The following is a 21,389-nucleotide window of genomic DNA, read 5'->3' as shown; positions in this document are numbered from 1 at the left end:
ACCAGAAGACAGACCACTCTCAGTAGCCATTTACACACACACACTTGCACATACTCCAGCCTTATTTGCCAAATCAAGCTGAAATACCCAGACATTAGGATTTCTGTGTGAGGAATTGGATCCATCATGCAGGAAAAAAAAAAAAAAATCACTTCTTTAACAGGTAACACTGCTGTTAAAGCTTTTTGTACTTAAGTACCACTTTTGAAACAAAAATAGAGTTCAGTACCCATTAAGCAAACAAGATTCTTTACTTTCTTCTTTGCCATACTTAAAATTGCCTTTTCATGATATTCAACTATTAGGAATCAACTTGAACTTAATATATAACAAAAGAAACTACAAAAAACTGCTACAATAAATTTTCAAGTGTGACTTAAGTACTCATCTCATACACGTGAGGTTTCAAGAAAGCAATATTGTTCCATAATGCTTAAGCAGAATTTGGAGTTAAATACCTAATCCACGTTTCTTACTGATAATAAAGGTTCTTGCTGGTGCTACAGAAGGTAAATGAAAATTAAGTAGCTATTCACAGTAATTAACTTTATAATACAGGCAAGAATAAGATAACCTGATTCACACTAGAATTATAGTTAATACATTTCACATTTGAAGCAAAACTTTGAAAATATATACACACTACATGCACATTGAAATACAGTTGTCTTTGCTAGACAAGTGTCACAATTGTATTTTTCGTGGAAGTAATGGTTTTCAAAGACAGACAGCTGGAAGACAGATGTGCAAAAGTAACTTGAACATGCATCTAAAAGTACAAGTATCAAAGGTGCTTGTTTATAAATAAAAGCCACATTAAAACAAAAGCTAAGAGATTATGCGAAGTGTAGTCTGTCTCTGATTTACTTCTTACAGTGATCATAGGTTACACACAGGATTTGGGACCAAACCACAGCACTCCATGTCCTAGCTCCTGCTTTGATTTCAGCAACTAATGGGAGCATCTAGCACTTTTCAGCATCAAGACTGAAATGGTTACATGTATTTTGCCATGTATTTCCCCTCCAAATACTAAATTCAATTTAACTCCGTATAACTTTCCATATTGCCAACACAATAGGCTGATCTCTGTAAAGGCACTTTTCCTTCCTTTCATACAGAAAATATCCTGTAAACAGCCTATTTCCCCACTCTCTAAGTGACTCCTTTTGTTTACAGGAAGGAAAGGGAACAGAAATCTTGCCATAAAACAGTGAGAGCTAAAAAGTTCTGTTTCACTTCCTACTGTGCAGGTGTTTCATACAAGAAATTCATTGTAATTCTTCATTTCAGAGAGAAAACATGCTGCTTCTTTTTGAAATACAGACTGAGAAATAGAAAACAATAAGGCTAAGGAAGTAGCAGCATGCTTTACTGCGAAAGAAAACAGAGATATACAATAACCATTGCTTTAAAACTTGTGAAATCCCTGGTTTTGGACAGCATGTATTTTACACATTGACTTGTAAACTGGGTTTTCCTTCTAAATCCATAAGTTCTTTCTTAATTTTATGTTGCCCAGCTAAACATGTATAGATCAATGTTCCAGATATCATTGCAAAAAACAAAACAAAACAAACAAACAAGAAAAAAAAACCCCACACAAAAAAACAAACACCCAAACCCAGCAAAAGAACACAAATAAAAACACAACAAAAAACCTTCAAACTTCTCCCTTATTTGACAAGGTGGTTGTTTTTAATACCAATGCTGGCTGCAATGTTACAATGTCTATTTAAAACCCAAGGTGGAATTCCCCAGTTACAGATTTTTCTTGGACTCCATATTCTGAACCAAAGCCACACAAATAATAAAAAATAACTCATGTTGGTTCAGGATGCCTGACACCTCAGTTTGTACACTTGTTTGTGAGCTTCATTAAATAGTAACATCCATCATAGTAAGGATTACATTCATCTGTCTAAGATCTGTAATCCTCTATAGCCTAGTGGCATGTGGAAAATTCAAAGTCTAAAAGAAGTCAAATAGATGAGGGCACTAATCATGTTGTAGGCTACACATACCACTCAGTTTAAAAGGAATTTGAGAACTTTATCACTATTACATACTATCACAGTATATTTATCACAAATGCTGACACAGTATAAAATGATGTACAATATAAAAATACTATCCAAAGTTATATTTGCCCCTATAGAACGTATACCATATTTGATCCAGGCTGGCTGAACCTCACCAGATACAGGTCAGTTTACAGATATTTCATCACAGTAAACATTGTTCCTAGTTTTACATACCGGTCCCTGCCCATGCAGCCAAGAAGGGATGTCTCCCCAGTGGATGCACTTCCAAACTCTCAGTATCTAGTTGACTAGCAGAGGGAACAGGATTCAATTATCAGGGAGCACACCACCCAAACACCCATCTCATGTCTTAAAGCAACAGTAAGCCAGCTGGAACAACTGAATGGGCTCAAGACAGACTGAGGAACATCAGGTAACACCACTGTTTCAATCAAAACATTTTCAATGAAATATGCAATTACTTGAGTTTGTTAAAAGCAGCTTTCCCTATTTTGTGATCAGCTACCTGGGAAAACAAATTACATTACTGCAGTGTGAATACTTAAAGATTTGCTAATTGAGTGCAATTAATTACACAGCAGTTATTAATGTTAAAAGCAATATTCATTATCTCTTGTCTGCTTAAGTCTCAGATTGACTGCAACTTTGGATGATGCTTTCTCTGAAGAAAATAACACAGAGCACATGCTAAGACAACAAAGTGAACAGTGAAATATGCACTATTGCCACACTCTCTAATATAAGCAGCAAGGTAAATAGGCCTATCCTTAGGCCAGCAGAATTTTCTTATACACGTGCAAAGGTAACTATAGCTTTATCCTGAATATGGAAAAAACTAACCCTGCTCTGACCTGGAAGAATATTCTTCATTATGAAAATAGAAAAGGTAAGATAGAGATAGCTCTACCATACTTGCTTTTCATTTGGGAAAGAGTGTGAATTTTACATCAAAATGATTTTGTCAGAAATTCTGTCTGCATTGCCCATTATTTCAATAGATGTCTTTTTACCTACAATAAATCTACAATTAATATGGAATGCAAGTATCTTTAATAAAAGGTAATAAAGAGCTAAATCTTTATAATTTATATTTTCAACATGATACTTTGCACACTGCTATTCACATACATAATGTGAACACATCATCTTCATTTCTACCTTTATTTTTCTTCCGTGAAACAATACTCAGCTCCAGGCATTGTTTTTTCCCTTTGCAACACCTCATTTTGACAACACAGCAAAAGTATGTAATAAGCAAGATCACAAAGAGAGCACAAAATAATACCAATTCTGGCACTGCAAAATATCATGCTTGGACCACAAATTATAGAAAATACAGTAACTAATATAGAGTAAATAGTATAGCTACTTTCCAATCTTTGGTTTTATTGCTTTTTTCTGCCAGGGATAGCTCAACATTTAGTCCTCATATCCCCCCCTTTTTTTTTTTAACTTTGTACAATGCCGGACTTCATCACAGAAGACATAAGGAGCTTAAATGTGAGTGGTTTGGTATAACCACAGCAAAGTTGAGTACCACACCCCACAATGAAAGAGATAGGGCCTCAAATTCCCTGCATTTTCAGAGTACAGCAGTAAGACATTTGCATTGCTTTTGATATCACCTGAACACAAAAAAGAGAAATCTCATGAAAATATAAATGTTGAAAATATTAATGATAAAGGTGATTTATCAGCCTGGAACCAAAGCTACTAAACAAGGCAGAAATCATTGCAGAAAAGAAGAAGAAAAAAAATCAGCTAGACAATGAGGTAGTACCTGACCATTTCAATTAAAGATAAGTGGAATGTGGCAGCTGACTTAAGGTAACTGCTTAAAAGCAAGAAAGATACAAAAATTACTCACAGGTCATAAAATGTGTGTGAAAAAACCATAACTAAATTACAGTGTTGTGAATGCTATTCACAGAAATAAGATGAATATTTTTTTCTATTGCTCCCATGGGTCTGTTTAATATTTTATTTACCATTAACATTTGTCTGGGGTGAAAAAATACTTTTTGTAATTTTTTGAGAGGAAAGCAAGATATTAAGTACTACAGAAAACCCCAGAACATTTCTTTATCAGCTCTGTTTTCCTCTAGAGAGAAAAGAAAGATGGTTTTCAAATTAAATCAGTGAAGGGATATGCTTTTTGACAATGCTGTTTGCTTTTTCAAACAAACACACGAGCCACATTTCATTTTAGAATGAGATAATAAAAGAAAGGGTCTAGAAGATGAACAAAAACATAATCGGTTTAGGTTGAGAGACACTTTTGGAAGTCATGCAGTCCAATCTTCTGCTCAGAGCAGGTCTGTCATCAGCTGGAAATGGTCAGGCATGGTCAGCAATGTCTTGCTGAGTCTTCAAGACCTCCAAAGATGGAAAATTCTCCAGGCAGTCTGTTCCAGGCCTCCCTCCACGTCTCTTCCTCATGTCTAACCCAAACACACACCATATCATAGTTTGTGGCCAATTTGGTGACACTGAAAAAAACCCACACCTCTATCATTTTTGAAACTACCCTTCAAGAAGCTATGGGATACTCTTAGGTCACTCACTTAGGTCACTTCTTTGTCAGAGTGAACAAGCTTTGCAGCATCTTCCAATAGGTCATTTGCTCCAAGCAAGGGCCCTCCACCCATCTTATTGATGCTCCCCAGTTTATCAACATCCCTCTTGAAATACACGAAACAAATTAGATATTTAACATAAATCAAGATTTTTAACATTTCATCCAGCTCTCCTACTGAAATATCTAGTAATTTAAATAAATTAGTGTGCAGAATTTAGAAATTAATTCTTCGTTAAAGACACTTATAATCTCTTAGTGCTTTCCATACATGCTGAACTTGTGCATTTGACTGAAAACCCTATTCAAAATTCTGGAGTCCTCTTTCTCTTAACTTTGAAATAACACTGAAAAGACTGACAATGCTCAGAATTGCATTTGAATGTCTCCCATTTCCCTTCAAATATTAGAGACAAAAATAGTATAATTGGTCATCAAATTCATTCCAAGAATATGAGTCGGATAATTTACTACCATTGCTTTTATAGTCAACAACCAATTACATGGTGTAACAGTAGAGTGAAATAAACCACATTAAACACACGCAAAACAAAGAGGAATAGGAGGCAAATACACAACAGAAAATAAAGAATTAATGGTGATCATTTCGAGAAGTACAGAGACCTGAGACATCATCTGAGCTGATAAGTACACTACAACATACTGTAACAAGAACACTATCCCTTTTTTAAGTCAAGAGGGACTAACTTGGGAGCAGCCCGAAGCTTTCAGCATCCCAAATAACATTAATCCACATCCATAGATCAACAAGATTTGGGGACAGATTGTTAGGTATATGTTCATTCTAGTTTCACTGAAGTCAAAGAAAGTTCGTCATAGACAAAAATCACTATGATTTCACCCATTAAGTGAACTGGGGAAAAGAATACCTTTTTTGAAGGTTGTAATACCAGATGTTTCAGGATACAGTAGCTGTCTTATATTAAAAAAACTTGAAGTCATTTAAGTGTAAATTTTAAATAACAATATTGATATAAACAAACATTTTTGGGAAGCTGAAGTCAGATCATAGATCTTTACATACTCTACAAAATTATAAACTAATTCTTCTTTGATTACTTTGACTAAAGAAATGTTTTTACTACATTTTGAATTCCCATTGCAACTAGAGCCCAATATACTTACACTACAGCCTAGGGTATATTCTGTTTGCCTGACCCCCTCAAAAAAAAATTTGCTCACCACACTTCCACACATCCAGTGTTTCTGAACTGTTACTAAATAAATAATTAATCTTACCTGTTAGGGGGCCAGGGAAGTTGTTTGTTTCAGCTGTGGGTTTTTTATTTGTTTTTGCTCCTCTCCACCTCCCATCATCCACAATGCATTTTTAATACAGGCAATTACAATTACCACCTCTACTGCTGTTTCCCAGCCCTTTGTTCTTTACTGAATGGCAAATCAGAAGACTAGTCAGTGAATTAACTTAAAAGTAAAGCTTGGTTTCTGGTCAGGATCGCCTCGTTTTGATTCCTCTTCCATTTATATTTGACAGATACTTTTTCTCTTCTATTTCAAAAAAAACCTAACACCAGTTTAAATTCTTAAGGCCATTATTCTTGCAGATGGAGCTTCAATAACTTACTTCAAATATGGCACAGTTTGTGTGGTTCTGAATGAAAAACACAGTTTGTATTTCCGCCATGCCTAAATATGCCAGCCTGCCAATCAAACTGGAAACATCCCAAAGGCTCTATTGCATGAGAAGAGAAATGAGGAAAGGCACAGAAAGGCCTGCCTCCTGTAAAACAAAAAATTACTCAAAACAAGGTATGTTTGCTGTACCAGAAATATGTGAAGCAGTATTTTTCATGGATTTTTTTAGACTTCACTGTCTGAGGAAAAGAAAAAATACAACATATCTAAATTAGTGAAAAATTAGCAGGGATAACAGTTTCACTTTGCCATCTGCCATACAGAATAATTTTCTCGAAGGACAGACCCTGGGTTTGTGTATTTAAAAAGGTCAAATGCTGCTGAACTTACAAAAATGTCCTTAAGTGTGGAGTAGTTACAGATAGTCAGTATTTGTGAAACTAGAGTAATAGCCACCTGAGATCGGGAAAAAAAAAAGGGTTGGCCAGGAGACAAGTCCATTCCCCTTATTTCTGCACACAGTTACACAGTTTAGGTATCATCACACATCACAGAAATAAAAAGTGCTAAAAAGGCATTTACAATCTTAATTTAAAACTCCACCAGTTAAGACTTAACAGATTTCAACATGATTCAGATATAACTTAATCCACTTCTAAATAAAGCAAGATTTTGAACATATTTATTTAAGAGAGTCAAAATAAATGTCAATATACAGCTAGGAGACTACATCAAGATAATATAGTTCTATATATTCATTTAAGTTTTCTATGAAAAAAAATTTAAATTACCACACTTTTTTAACGAGAGCAACTCATTCTCTCAATGTATGTTTTCTAATGCACAAGTTTTAATATTTTTCCCCAAACATTAGTTATAATGGCTCTCATTTGAGGTTCATGCTCCTAGTCCATGCAAAGGAGAGAATGCAAATTAAAGTAATGAGTGATTGGGACTTAAAAAGAGAGCAAGTTTCTTGCTGTCTTTTATACCCAAACATCTTATTTAAGAAAGACAGCAAGGCTCTCCACCTTCATGCATTCTGCTAGTTAGTGCAGGTTGAGCACAGCTTTGGTACCATTGCAAGTCACATCTTCTGCCTCAAAAGTAAGTCTCCCTTATACATTCAGTGCCTCATTCACAACCTGCCATGTTGCTGTGAACACAGACTTTAGCCCTTGTGAAAAAATTCTTAGTAACAGAGGAATTTAACCTAACCAAAAACAAACTTTCAAGGTTGTTGAAGTTGTAGAAACACATCCTTTATCTCAGCTGTTGAATCAAAACTAAACCAAGACAAACCCTTCTCTTATAAAGCTTCAGTTGCTACTAAGAAGAAGGTTGGAGTAAAATACTGATTTATAACACATTTTGAAATTGCATGTGCCTTCACACAGTTTTATCTCAATAATGCACTTATGTGACAATTCATACCCATTAAGGATATACAATGCATTTCATTCTAAAAACTGCAATAGAACAAAAGAGTAACGAAAATTAGCAGTCAAACGCCATACCATTTCCAGCAGGAACAGACATTTAGCAATCAAAAAAAAGCTCTAAATCATAAACATCACAGACCAAGGATAAACTCTCTTTCTGCTGATTTATAAAGCCAAGATCAACAAAAAAAACCCAAAATCAACCAACCAAAAAACCGACACCCTCCCCCTGAAAGAAACAGTTACTCAGTTATGTTTTATTTCTCTTTCTACATTTCAGATGTGTGCACAGGCGTGCAAACATACGTACTCCATTGATTCACTCACCCTTCTCCCATCTGTCAAAGATTTCCCCACTCCCCAACCCAAGATCATTACTGCTGGTTTATTTCTTTTCAGAAGGACAAAAATCCTTGAGACAACTGTACAATTGCAGTATACATGCTTAGCAGCTACCACAAATATTTTAAGTATCACCCAGCACTTCTTTCCCCTTCCCACAAAGGGAGAGTATTTCTTGTTTCAGTCATGATTATCATCTGTAGTATTTTAAAGCACCTCATACTTTTAAGAACAAAACAGGTACACAACTGCTTTTCACATGAAACAGAAGTATTTTCAAGTTAAACTACTTTTAAGAAGTACAGACAAAAACAATAAAACAAACAAACAAACAAAGGGAACATAAAAGATCATCTTGTATACTTTGGACAACGAAGAGAGCAGAATATTTGTGTTCAAGAATTTTCTCTGACCCCACCACAGGAAAATACAGGGAAAGACAAAGAAGGAAAACTTGAGATTTGCTTAATATAAAGCCCAAATTCTCAAGTATTCTACTCAAAATATCAATGATCACAAAATATAGATCTGCACTCCCATCTGTATTTGTCAGAGAGCAGTCAGGAAAAAGCTGAATGAGATTCTTCTGATAGAAGGAAAATAAAAACCAAAACCACTATATAAATTCATATAATCTAGTGCTTAATATCTAACAATGAAGCTTGAAGTGATTTATTTTCTTTCAGATGAACAACTCTTTAACAGAAAAACTCAGACCATTTCGTACAAACGGAGGGTATTCATAATAAATATTTTCATATTCCTCTTGTGTTTCTGTTCACTTGGTCTTCTAACTCTCCCTCTAATTAGGAGCATCTTGAAGGCAACATATATCCACCTATTCTACAGCCCATCGGTTTGTGGAGAGAAACTGCTGTTAATATATTAACTTCCCAGAAAACACAACCTCACACCTTCTTACCTCTTAAACATGTTTTCAACTCTTCTAATAAGATAATGGCATCTTTATTAACTTAGAAACTACTCAACATGGAAAAGCTAAGTTTTACCAATTGTTCATCCTTGATTATAAAAATAATATTAAAACATACCAGTGGCTATGGTAGTCACAAAGGAGAGAGGAAAAAGGTATCTCTGTCAAGGATAGCAGAGTTATCATTAAACTAATGAATAACCTCCAGAGTGTACATATGTACTGTCTGTTTCAGGCAAGATGTTAAAATAAGAAAAAAGTAAAGAACCATGATTCTACCTGAAACAAAACCCTTCTGTCAAATTATTCAAAATATTGACCACATACAGAGCTCAAGAGGCTTTCGTTGTTGCCTTACCCAAATGTCACACTGTTTATTTATTTTAATACTTCATCAGTATGATAAAAGGTGCTAATCTTATAGGTATTAAACAGGAACAACAACAACAAAAAGAAGGCCAAGATTTGTATCCTGAAAAGTGTACCGACCCACACCCACCCTCCCCATCATCTTTGTGAACCATATACAGACTTCTGGTCTTTGGAACCTCTTGCAGTGTTTTTATTTCCTCTAACTGATGAGATAAAGTCATTTAAAGCCTAACTGGTTTGAAAGGACAGAACATTCTCCATATATTTAGAAAAAACATAGTCCATCTAGTCCTCTACTCCATACTGTACATGTCCTTTAAAACATATAGCTGGAAAAGGAATTTCACTAATTTGCCAGTGGTCAAGGGGCAACCTGTGCTGTTGTCTTACTCAGGTGCTGAGAGCATGTCCTCTTGGCAGCAATAAACGTCAAAACATCGTGGGCAGGAAGCAAACCTGACCACGCACTTCCCATCCAGAAGGTGCACAAGAGCTGACAGTCAGCTGTCTTTCACCAGGAGCTGTGCTCTGCCTCCAGCCTCTAGAGAGACAAACCACACACTGGGCCCCCTTGGCCACAGTAAACCACCCACTTGTGCCACAGGCCTACGCTTTTTAAACATAGAAAAGTCATTTTTTGTTCCAGAAGTGGGTAATGGCAAGTCAGTAGAGGGGTGTGGGAGACAGAATAGAGCACGAGTGAAGGGCATGAAAACTTTTACTGTAGAATGAAAGACTGCATGTGGGAGGAGAAAAGCATTAGAGAAGAAGTTATGTCATTACAGTTTAAGGAAAAAATGCACTTGAAACAGATTTCTCTTTTTAATTTATTGCCAAAGAGGTTGAAGGCCATAAACATTTTATTAGAAGCTCGGATTCTAGGTTTCATAACATAACTGCAAGGTTTTACTGTGGTCAGTTCAACTCTGAGAATCTTTATACTGTTCCTATAAATCAGCTGGGCTACTGGCAATTAGTTGCAATTTTGTTGAAATCTACTTTAAATGAACTAAAAAACCCAACAAAGAAATAGAAAAATACAAAGCAAATATAGCAAGCTGTGTGTTTATTTTGGTGCACGTAACCAAAACACTGGTATGTGATCAAATCTGTGAGTCAAACTATTATAACAAGCAAAGCCATAAAAATAAAACACTGAAAAAAGTAACCACTACAAGATAGTGATCTGTGATCTTTCTATTAAAAATTTAAATAACAGCCATAGTGCCTTCATGAGGAGAAAAGTGAAGATAGATGGGGGGACAGCCTGAGGAATACATATTTTTTTCCCCCTCCAGCCGAACATTAAAAAAAAACAAAACAAAAAACCCTCAAAAAGTAGGTGCTGCTGATGTAATGCTTTTAAACCTCCAGAACAACAGTTCTCGATCACTTTCCTTAATAATGTGGGTTTGTTGGCTTGTTTTGTTTATTCTGTTTAAGTACCCTTCCCATTGAGTTGCCATATCTCAGATTACTAAACTCAATTTGAGTGAGCTTGACAAAACTGACACAATATTTTTATAATTCTGTCCAAGTCATAACAAGTTAGAGAAAATATTTACTTCCTGAATACTGAGAAATAAGAGTTTACTCCATAAACTTTGTTTCATTTTGCTATTTGCTTTCTTCTCACATATTCACCTTAAATTTTTGTAAAGCACATCACCTTCAGCACTGTTGTTTTTAACTTCCATGTCTCAATTACTCAGTCACATTGTATAGCATTCAGAATCAGAAATGCAGTTTATGTTACGGTCAATATCTTATTTGGGTTAGTTTCATTACAAAGAAATACAATTTACGTTATCTGAAACTACTTCATCATGCTAACAAAATATTTTTAAATGGGAAGATCAGGAGAATAATTTCAAAAGCTTGAGTCCTGCCCTGAAAATAAAATGCCAATGAACAGACTTTTTAAACTCACTAATGAATTATTTCGTTCTCAAGGGTTTATAAGACACATTTACTTACAAAAAGCAGGAAATCTACACTGTCTCATTTGAGAACTGGCCAGCTACAGAACTTGGTTCGACATTAGGTTCCAAGAAGGTCTGCTTTCTCCTGCATATGCCATTAGCAACTGTGCCAACCTTGATAAAATCAAAAGATTAGTTGGACTGCATAAAAGAACACAATTTACAGTAAGGAAGCTCACATATCACAGCTATGAAAATTCTATGCAGATTATATTTTAAATTACTGTCACTGCTTGGTACATAAACCATATTCAACCTATTTAGGAACTCAGCAAGAGCTACTGCTTCAGCTGGGTTCCCACAAGCATCAAGGACAAGCTGGTTCAAGAGCTGCAGCTCTACACAGAAGAAAGATCCCCTAGATCAGCTCGTCGATGGTATTCAAGAAAAATCCTTAAGGTACAACCTGAAATTAAGGAAGTACCTGATACAGTACCATACTGAAAAGAGAACAAGTAAAGAGACAATTGACTCTCCTGAAAAAAAAAACAAAACACCTAAAGCAGTTTATTAGATGAAGTCTAAGGTCAATCTTGGAATCAGTTTCATCTCATATTTTCAGTAAGGACCTTGACACAAAGTGAAGGTTACTAATGAAATCTGAATACAACACCACATTGAGAAGCACTGGCATTGCAAAGGAAGGTAAAAAATATAAATTAGAAAGAACAAAGTAAGTTTTGATTAACAATTTACTTCCCCTTTTATGTTTGGAGTTACTCTTTCAAGATATACAGAATACAATTTTGATTTGTGTAGAATGTTGCTTAAATTCTTATTAGCCATAATAAAACACAGAAATGAAACAAGTATAGAGAAGGGACTTCTGTTCCTCAGCCACTGTATTTGTACCATACTCCACAAGAAGCATCTAAGTGCTTGTCTTGTTTAAAGACTGACTAAAACTTTAACTGGATCAACCTCAGAAAACTGAGCTATGACAAAGCAAGCTATCCATAAGTATCAGGAAGAAAGACAAACTATTTAGGTTAAACAAGGATATTGGTAGAATCAAACAAGTGGGTTGCAACCTCAGCACGTGCTTCACACACAGATTAGCAGAAAATTTTAGTCCTCAGTGAACTGAGTCCCTGAACAGTCTCCCACTACGATGGGGGGGGGGGGAGCAGAACAAAACAAAACAAAAAAACACAACAAAACACCAAAACAGCAACCCATCAGTAATCAAAACTGAGAGCAACTGATTTATGAGAAAGATCAATGATGCAGTTATTTTCTATAGCAACTGGAACATAAAAGAAATAAGCAGTTCAGTTCAGAGCAAAGGAGGTTTCGGGCTTGGGCTGTTTATCTGTACCTATCAACAGTCTTAATTCAAGAATTTTGGAGATCCATTCGTTTAACAAAATTAGTGGTTTAACTCCTTTTTTTGAAAAGATGGTTTGAAAGGACATCTGACTGAGTTTCTCCACATCCTTTCACCTTCAGTGAAAATATCTTCAGAAGGCAAGTCATAACGCTCTCTGCGAACTGACAAGTACTATCTATCAGGGTTATTTCCACTTTAAGGAATTTTACCCTGAAGGAAATTCTTTCCATTCCCTTTCCTGTTTGTTTTGATTATCTCAGCATGCATTTGCAACCTCTTTCATACTGAAGCCAAATGTTATACAAACCCCTGAAATTTTAAACACTTAATATGTCTGATTCATGCTTAGGTAAACACCGAAATACTTAAAAGTGTAACAACTATGAAGTTGGATGAACAAGAATAGGAATCATCTCAAGCTTCTGAGGTTCTGCAGGCTCTTGTTTATAGCTAATGAAACTAAGAGGTTAAGACTGAATATAAAGAAGTACAAACAGCACCTGTTTTCAGAACCGAACCATTTCAATTTGGATTTTTAAATACTCAGACAAATCACAGCCTTTTTTCCCCAGACACATGGGTAACTCTAGCTTAGGTTATCAGGAGTTCCACAGGACTAAAATTATAGTCAAAGCAAAAGAACTAAATACAAATTTAAGTTTGACTTGCTGAGAGCCAGTTTCAAACTCGTATCCTGCTCTTTAACAGTAAAACAATCTTTTGGAAGAGATCTAACAGAACCACTCAATAGAAATTCACACACTGAAATTCCAGTATTGCTAATCATGTTTTAAAATTCAGTGGCAAGGTGAGCAAAGTATATCTGAAGCCAAACCTGAGAGGACACTATTGTCTTTAAGCACTTATTCTTTTGTTAAGTACTATAGTTATAAAATTTTTAAGTGCTAATAATTTATTTGGGAATTCTTGTCAACTGGTTTAAACAAAGAATATATAATAGGAGCTCATAATAATTATTTCCTAGTCTTGTAAAAAGATCTTCCCAATATTATCATAGGGAAATATTCTGTACAAATTCTGTACTATAATAAAGTGGAATAATAGTACACTGGAATATCAACTAAAATTCTCAATTATCAGAGCAACTGATACCATAAAAACCTTGTCATATTTCATAGATTAATTCACACTGGAAGCCACCATAGCACTTTATTCAGACCAACTTGCTTAGGGCTTTGTCCAGTCTAGTCTTAAAAAAAATGGAAAGAATGTAGATTTGACAACCTGCCTGTGTTACCTGTTCCAATTCCTCAGTGTCCTTAGGGTGATTTTTATTTGCAAGTGCCAAATCAGAACCACATCTATTTTAGATTGTGACTGCTGTGTCTCTTCCTCTTGTCACATACCTCTGTAAAGGGCCTGGCTGTCTTCTTGATAATCTCTTAGGTATCACCTTGTGAGGCAGCTATTAAGTATCTCCTGAGCTTTCTGATGCCCAGGCTATGCAAAGCCGTTTCTCTCAGCCTCCCCTTCTGTGCCACAAGCCCCTCATTTTGCTGGCTTTTCACTGAACTAGCTTCAGTTTACTTAATATTTCTTATATATTGGGGGAACCAAAACTGGAATGGGGTATATATCCTGTATGGTCTAAGGAATACTGAATATTTGCAATCCACTGGCTATGCTTCTGTTCATGAAGTCTAGTATGCTGCTGGCATTTTTTACTGTCAGTGAAGACTGACATGCTGACTCCTGTCTGTCAGAATGTGCAGGTCCCTTTCAGCAGAGCTGTTTCCCAGGCAATCACTCCCCACCCGGTGCTGTGGCAAGGCATATGAACATGCATTTATCCTTGTTGAATGTCACAAGGTTCATCATGGTCCATGCCACCAGCCTCTCTAAATTGCAGAGCACTGTCCTCAAACATGTCAACTACTCTCACAATGTGATGTCACATGCAAATTTGATGAGGAAACACTTCATCTCCTCCTCCAGGTCACTGATCACAGTACTAAACAGAATAGGTCCCAGTACAGTATTTCACTTGTAACTGGTCTCCAGGTGGAATACAAACCATTAACTGCTACGTTTTGAGCCTGACAATCAAGCCAATCCTCCCGTCCAAACCGTAACATTGCAACTTTATAAGAAAGATGCTATCAAAACCAAGCTCAAAGCCTGGATAAACTCAAGATAAACGATGGGCAAACTGCCATAAACAATATTAAATCTCATCTGATGGCATTTAAGGTCTTAGTATATATACTTAGTGTATATATAAAGGTGCCAGGACTATGAATAAGTATATAAAAGATACTCAGGAACTTCAAACAAGGCCATTTTAATTTCTGCTTAGGGAAAAAACCAACAAAACTAAACACAAAACCAAGACCCAAATCAAAACAACTGCATTAGATTTCTTCCTATTAAGGAGTAAAACATAGGACTAAAGAAAAATGTGTTTCTGTATGAAACAGAAGGGTTTTAAGCTTCAGAATCTGTAAATGTAGTCCATGAAAATAAAAATTAATTTCATCACCCAACCAGGGAACCTGAAGTCATTACCCACCTTACACCATTTCATGAATCATAAAATGGGAAAGACTTCACACTATAAGAAAAAAAGCAATACAAAGACCTACTTAAATGAAACTTGAACTTATTTATCGATTTAACTGATTAGTATTATACCTACAGCTGCAACCCATGCCTATGTATCTCTGCCAAATTACTCTGTGAATAGACTATTGTTTCAGTTGTCTGAAAAGGGAATTTGAAATAGAAGGTTACTGTTTTGATGAAAGGATTTTAACTACCTGGACAGCACTTGATTGGCTACTACAGCTCAACCCAGACTGAATAATTTGAAGATCAAACTAAGGAATATCTCTATATCAGCAATATAAAAGAATCTATGGAAATGCCAAAACAAGTCCCATGTTGGCGTATTTCATGAAACTAAAAAAAAAAAAAAATCCTCAGTTATTTGAAGGTTTTCTTCATATAATTCTCCCTGCTGCACATTGAACATCTTCCCACCCCTGAACATCCCAACAATCTAAAAGTTATTGCAGTTGAAAATACTGCACCTCTTGCATATAATGACCACACTCAGAGAATCACCTTTGTAGTCATTTAGTTTGTTGTATGTAACAACTTGCATTATTTTTCTCATTTACTATGTAACAAGTAAAGTAGCTCTTCAAAATGACAACATCTCTACTATTTATGAGGCTTATCATTGAACACCAACTTCATACAATATTTTTGTCAAAGACATCACAAACTAAACCTAACAGAAATCCCCAGTGGTTTCACTTGTTAGCTCCAGTGTCAGACTGTAGCACACTGACATAGCATAGCTTTAAACTAATTCCTGCCTTGTATCAGTTTATATCATAGGTTCCATATTGTCAAACTTCAAACATTTTTCTCTGAGTCTCAGATGGAAGAGAACAGAGGAGTAATGACAATCCTGTGGAGAAAATAGGCCATGGGTTTGTAAATACAATGGGTTGTTTTGCATTAGACCAATGAACAAAATTATCCTCACATTCATCATCAATTAGAATTTTTACATGACAAACCCAGAGCATCCTGCTGAACCCAAATCACAGCTGGCAATCCTGCAGCCCAATGTGGCAAGGCAGCCACTGTCTTTGAAACAGCTCCCTTCATTGCTACAGAGAAAAACCACAAGGAGCAATAATAATAAGCTGTTGTCCTGACAACCTTACAAAGTAAAACCAAGGCTTACTTTACTACAGCAGAACAGCAAGGACAACCTGATCACTGTAAACTGCTCCTAATTCTTCAACAGCAGCCAGCCACTGCAATAAGGAAGATCAGCACAGCAAAATACATATGCTTGCTTACACGTTGTAGATGATGTGCACATTAGGCGTGAGAATGTATGAATATACACAGCCACAGTGTTCTGATCTTTTTTCACCTACTCACCTACTATTTGTGTGTCACACAAATATTACAATGAGATTTCATTCTAAAACATGTCAGGTGTTTGTTTTTAGTGCTGAGAGGCTAGAAGAACACTTATGACTGCTCTTTTCCTTGAATGTACTTTAGGTACCTAAAAATAGGAAATAATTAGCTTTGAACAGAAACCAGAAATGAAAACAGTCAGAGAAGCATGATTAAATAATTTGTAACACTGAGGTGGAAAGAAAAAAAAAAAAAAAACCAGACTGAAACGTCCTATCTTTCACAAATACCTTCTTTATAAAATAGAGGAGACAGAACTCCTTTTTGCAGTGACAGTTTTGCTAAGTACACATTAATTACAGTATTTCTTTTTAATCCCCTACATTAAAGGGGAAAAAATAGCAAAACATGTTTTAACAGTATGTGCATTACTAACACCTATAGAAAGTTTTACTCTGTCCCCACTCATCTTAATTGCTGTTTTAGTCTCATATCATTTCACAATTTATCAAATTGACTGAAGCGACTGTAAAAATCCAAAATGAAATACAAGGTGGCCCAGAATCTCCTTTCCTTCTCATATATATAGAGCAAAACAAGCATCAGCAAAAAAACCCTGAAAACAAAACAAACCAACAAACAAAAAAAAAATAATCAAACCACTCGAAAAACTTTATGAAAGTATTAAAACACATTTCGCTGCATTTGAATTAACCTGCCACAGAACCTCTAGTGTTCTCAGTACCTTTCCATATAAAAACATTTTAAGTACCATAATGTGTTGCTTCTGTAATACGCAAAGCAGTTCTATAATTTCATCACAGATTGTATCAAGTTTAAAATAAAAGTTAGTGAACCTAAAGGGAAATGGAAGGGCAAATTGTAGAGTTTTACGAGAGCTTTATAAGTCTCATCTTTTAGCTTTTGAATCATAGGTATTTCACAATATGAATTTTCAGTCTGAAATTATATGAAAATGATTTGATGGGATTTATGTTAGAGGACATATATTACACATAAATGCAGGCAGGCATTATCACAATCCACAGCCACTATGTGAGCGAGAATTTGAGCAATGAAGGGAGAGGGGAAGGAAAGAAGAAACAGCAAATAATACAGACAAATATCTGCAGAGCTGAATATGGGACTTCGCAGGACTGAGGACAACAAATGAAGGCATTATATAAGAAAAGATTTAAACTCAATGGCAAAACTCCAAGTCCTGTGCTCAGAATTTTATTTAAGCTGCTGAGGGGGAGGGGCAGTCATGACAACTTCAGCTACTGCTACCTTCCAGCCTCCTAGCTACTACAAGCCAATTTACTACCTCTCCTCTACCTAGCCTCCTTCTAGACTCCCTCACTTTCAAAACAGCGATGGTATCTTTCTACATTACATGTTGTAACTTTAAAAAAAAAAATGAGTACAGGTCATTTTTGTAAGGAAAACAGAATCCCCAGTTAACAGCAACTAAAATAAATGTCTACTTCATTTCAAACATTTACTATTCTTAAAATGTTTTACAAGCATCAGATCCAATAAAGCTGTTTGCTTGCAGATCCAAAAAGACAGGATGGCAGCTGCTTACATTTATTACATGTTCAGAAGACTACCTCCATAAGGATTCAAGACTTTTTTTAAACAAAACCTTTAATTATGTATAGACTGCTCATTATTTAAGAAATTCCAGAAAACCAGAAGAATCCACTTATAAATCTTGAGTAGCTAACTGCTGATGTAATTACAGTTTCATGATCCAAACAAGAGCTTACACATCTTTTAGTAAGAACTATGATGCAAAATATTCACAATGACATTTCTGCCTATTTCTGTCCTGTCTAACTAAAAACTAGAAGACTATCACCAATTATAATAATCCTTTTCAATCTTCTGTTCATTCAATTATGCATGAAAGTGGCTTTAAATCTGGGGTCAGTGCTTTACTACAAAGGAAGACAGGTTCTCTCTCATTTACTTCTGTCATGATAAATCAGATGTTTAACATGAAGTCTGCCCTTTCACAACAAGCTAAAAAAAAATAATACAGCTAGTCATGTGAAGTCCTGGCAATTCTTAAAAATCTAACCAGTCATATGGCATCATCACTGAATGTCATGAGGAATTCTGTTATTCTTAATGCAAATTATATGAACAACTAGTGTTTAACAAATAAGCAAACAAACAACTGTGAAACATACTTTTCAATCTACTAAATACAAATTCCCTCATAAATTCTTTTGACTGGATTCTTGGATATGGTAGACAGTCTTCACAGTATTTCCTCAAAATTCAGGCAGAAAAACCAGGGTAGAAAAAGACTGTCAAGGCACCTCTACCTTAAACTTCCTGAACTGTTTAGATTTATGAGGATGAAAAATCTCTTAAAAATAAAGAGATAAACTGAAGTTGGTCTTGACTTAGCAAGTGGTAAGGGTTTCAAGAATTTGATATAAATTATGTCTCCTAATATAAGAAAATTTCCTACTTTGAGTACAATATTGCAACATATATAAAACAACAGCCATCTCCACTTCACTGATCTACAACCCAGCTTATCCAAACATTTTAAAACTGCAAAGCATTTTAAATTGTAAAGCAAAAATTGCATGGAAAGAGAAAACCCTGATTTCATTTCAAAGCTGTCAAAACAGCTACTGTTGGTAATTTGGATGACTAACGTGAGAAACTAGATAACCCAGTGCCCCACCCTCTTTCCACAATCTGTAACTTATATTATCATAATAACATAGCATTTCTCACTCAATATTACCAGACCAGATCTCTAAGCAGCAAAAGGTATGAACCTACTCAAAATATTTTAACTTCCAGCCGTCTAAATATGATCTTAGCTCCAGCCAAGGCAAGGAGAAAATATTTACTTTCTCCTGCAGTTAGAACTGGTGATCTGCAGATAAAAAGCTTAGGTACAATGCCTATGAAGCTGAAAGTGAAAAAATGAACTGCCTTCGTTCAGTTGTAAAGGTCAAAAACAGCAAAAGGGATGGTTCTGCCTGTTTGACCACTGCTTTGCCTAGTTCCTCATTTGACTCTCTTCATTTGCAAGAGTATTTCACAATGCACTTGAGTAATGGCATGTCAGTGTATGTCTACAAAAAGACGACCACATTATCTTTCTTTCAGGAAAATGAAATATAAACCTTTAAAAATACTATATGCACAGTAAGCAGATACCAGCTAGAAAGAATTGAGGTTTTATTTAGTTCTAGGCTTTACATTATATCCTTGGCATATACAAATGAAATATCTTTAACTGATCCAACAGGATTGGTGAAACAGTCTGGCATCCTTACAAGTAAGTATTCCTTCTTGTTACATCGAAGTGCTGCATGACCTGGTAAAGTAACCCACTGGGCATGCAAAACCAAGACAATACATTCAGAGACCTCTCTAAATCTAGCTTTATATGAATGCTACATAAATTATAAATCAACTGTTGTGGACCCTAAGTGATATTTAAATATCTATAATGCATTAGAGCTCTTGATGATTTAAACATGTTTGCATTAATAATAAAAGATATTTCAAAGATCAAATTTAAGATTGAAGTATTTCAGAGCTGCCACTGAAAAAGTGAATGGAGGGCAAATAACACATTCCACTGACAACAGGCACAGTTTTGGAAAAAAAACCACAAGAAATAGAGTAATACGGCATCAAGGCCAGGCATTCCTATATCCAGCAGGCTGTGATGCACTGCCTTTCTGAATCCAACTCCAAAGTGTTTCAGTCTAAGATAGTCAGGTACAGAATCTGGGAAAAAATAGCTGAACAGACAATATCAATGCACGATGGTCCTTTTTAAAATAAGCCCATGAAACTAAGTAACAAATAAGACTGAATTATTGGGTTTTCCCAATTTTCAAACATCCTGCCTTATCCAGCTGCCTTCCTTTAAAGCACCGTAAATATTTTGCAGAGTTACCTTTCAACTAAAACTTTCTTTAGGTATCAGTGACACATATGTAAAATAATGTCTAAGCAGCAAGATAAGCTGATCAAAACAATAAATTATGTCAGCTAGTAAGCAAACTTCAAATTCTGCTCGGGTCTAATCAGTGCAGAACTGACCAGAACATAGTTTACTATTTACGTGAAGAAAAAAAAAATTAGACAAATACAGAAATAGCAGGCTGCAGAGCCAGATTACATGCTTTCCTTCCCTGTAGGATAGCTGATATAAGAAAGCCATCTAGTGTTAACTTTTAGAAGTGAAAACTGCGCACAAAAGAGCACACGGAAATTTACATGTGCAATTCTCTTCAACTTTGCATATCTTTTGCATCATAAAAAATAGAACTCGTTTCCTCTAGAAAAGCCAGGCTGAAAGCAAGTATTCAAACTACTGATGTATTGAAATAATGCAGCACCAAGTACTAAGGTAGTTTACTGACCTACTTTGTGAACCTTAACAGCCATATCTGAAATTTGTCGACTCCGGAGTTGCCTTTGTCAAGCCTGCATAACGCTACTTCCCCGTTCACAGGGGCTCTCACCAGCCCAGCAAGGCGCTGCAGCGGAACACCGAAGGGGTGCGGAGCCAGGAACATAAAAATCTAAAGCAAAGTTGAGCCCAGCTATCTACCATTTAATGAACTCCAACGCCAAGTTTGGAGAACGGACCACTGAACAGCTATCAGAATATTACAATGTAACAAAGAGTGCAAAAGGATGCAGGTTGCGCCTTGTATCCAGTAACTAAATAAACAGCATTAAAATCATTTAAGGAAACTGCACGGGCTGAAGATCCTTTCCCTCTGCCACCCCGAGCGCTTGGCGGTCCCCACTGCACCGTCTCAGCTCTGAGCAGCAGTTCTACCCCACAGATG

General features: G+C 35.8%; 1 protein-coding gene across 5 annotated transcripts in view; it reads right to left on the bottom strand.

The window, feature by feature from the left end:
- Positions 1-21,389, bottom strand: part of SIPA1L2 (signal induced proliferation associated 1 like 2) — a 131,583-nt gene that overhangs the window by 109,352 nt on the left and 842 nt on the right. The gene's annotated exons all lie outside the window — the stretch shown is intronic.

Source organism: Pseudopipra pipra, chromosome 3, assembly GCF_036250125.1.
Source record: "Pseudopipra pipra isolate bDixPip1 chromosome 3, bDixPip1.hap1, whole genome shotgun sequence".
In the NCBI taxonomy this organism is placed as follows: Eukaryota; Metazoa; Chordata; class Aves; order Passeriformes; family Pipridae; genus Pseudopipra; species Pseudopipra pipra.
Note: the sequence above shows the minus strand (reverse complement) of the source record. Positions and strands in the feature narration are given on the sequence as shown.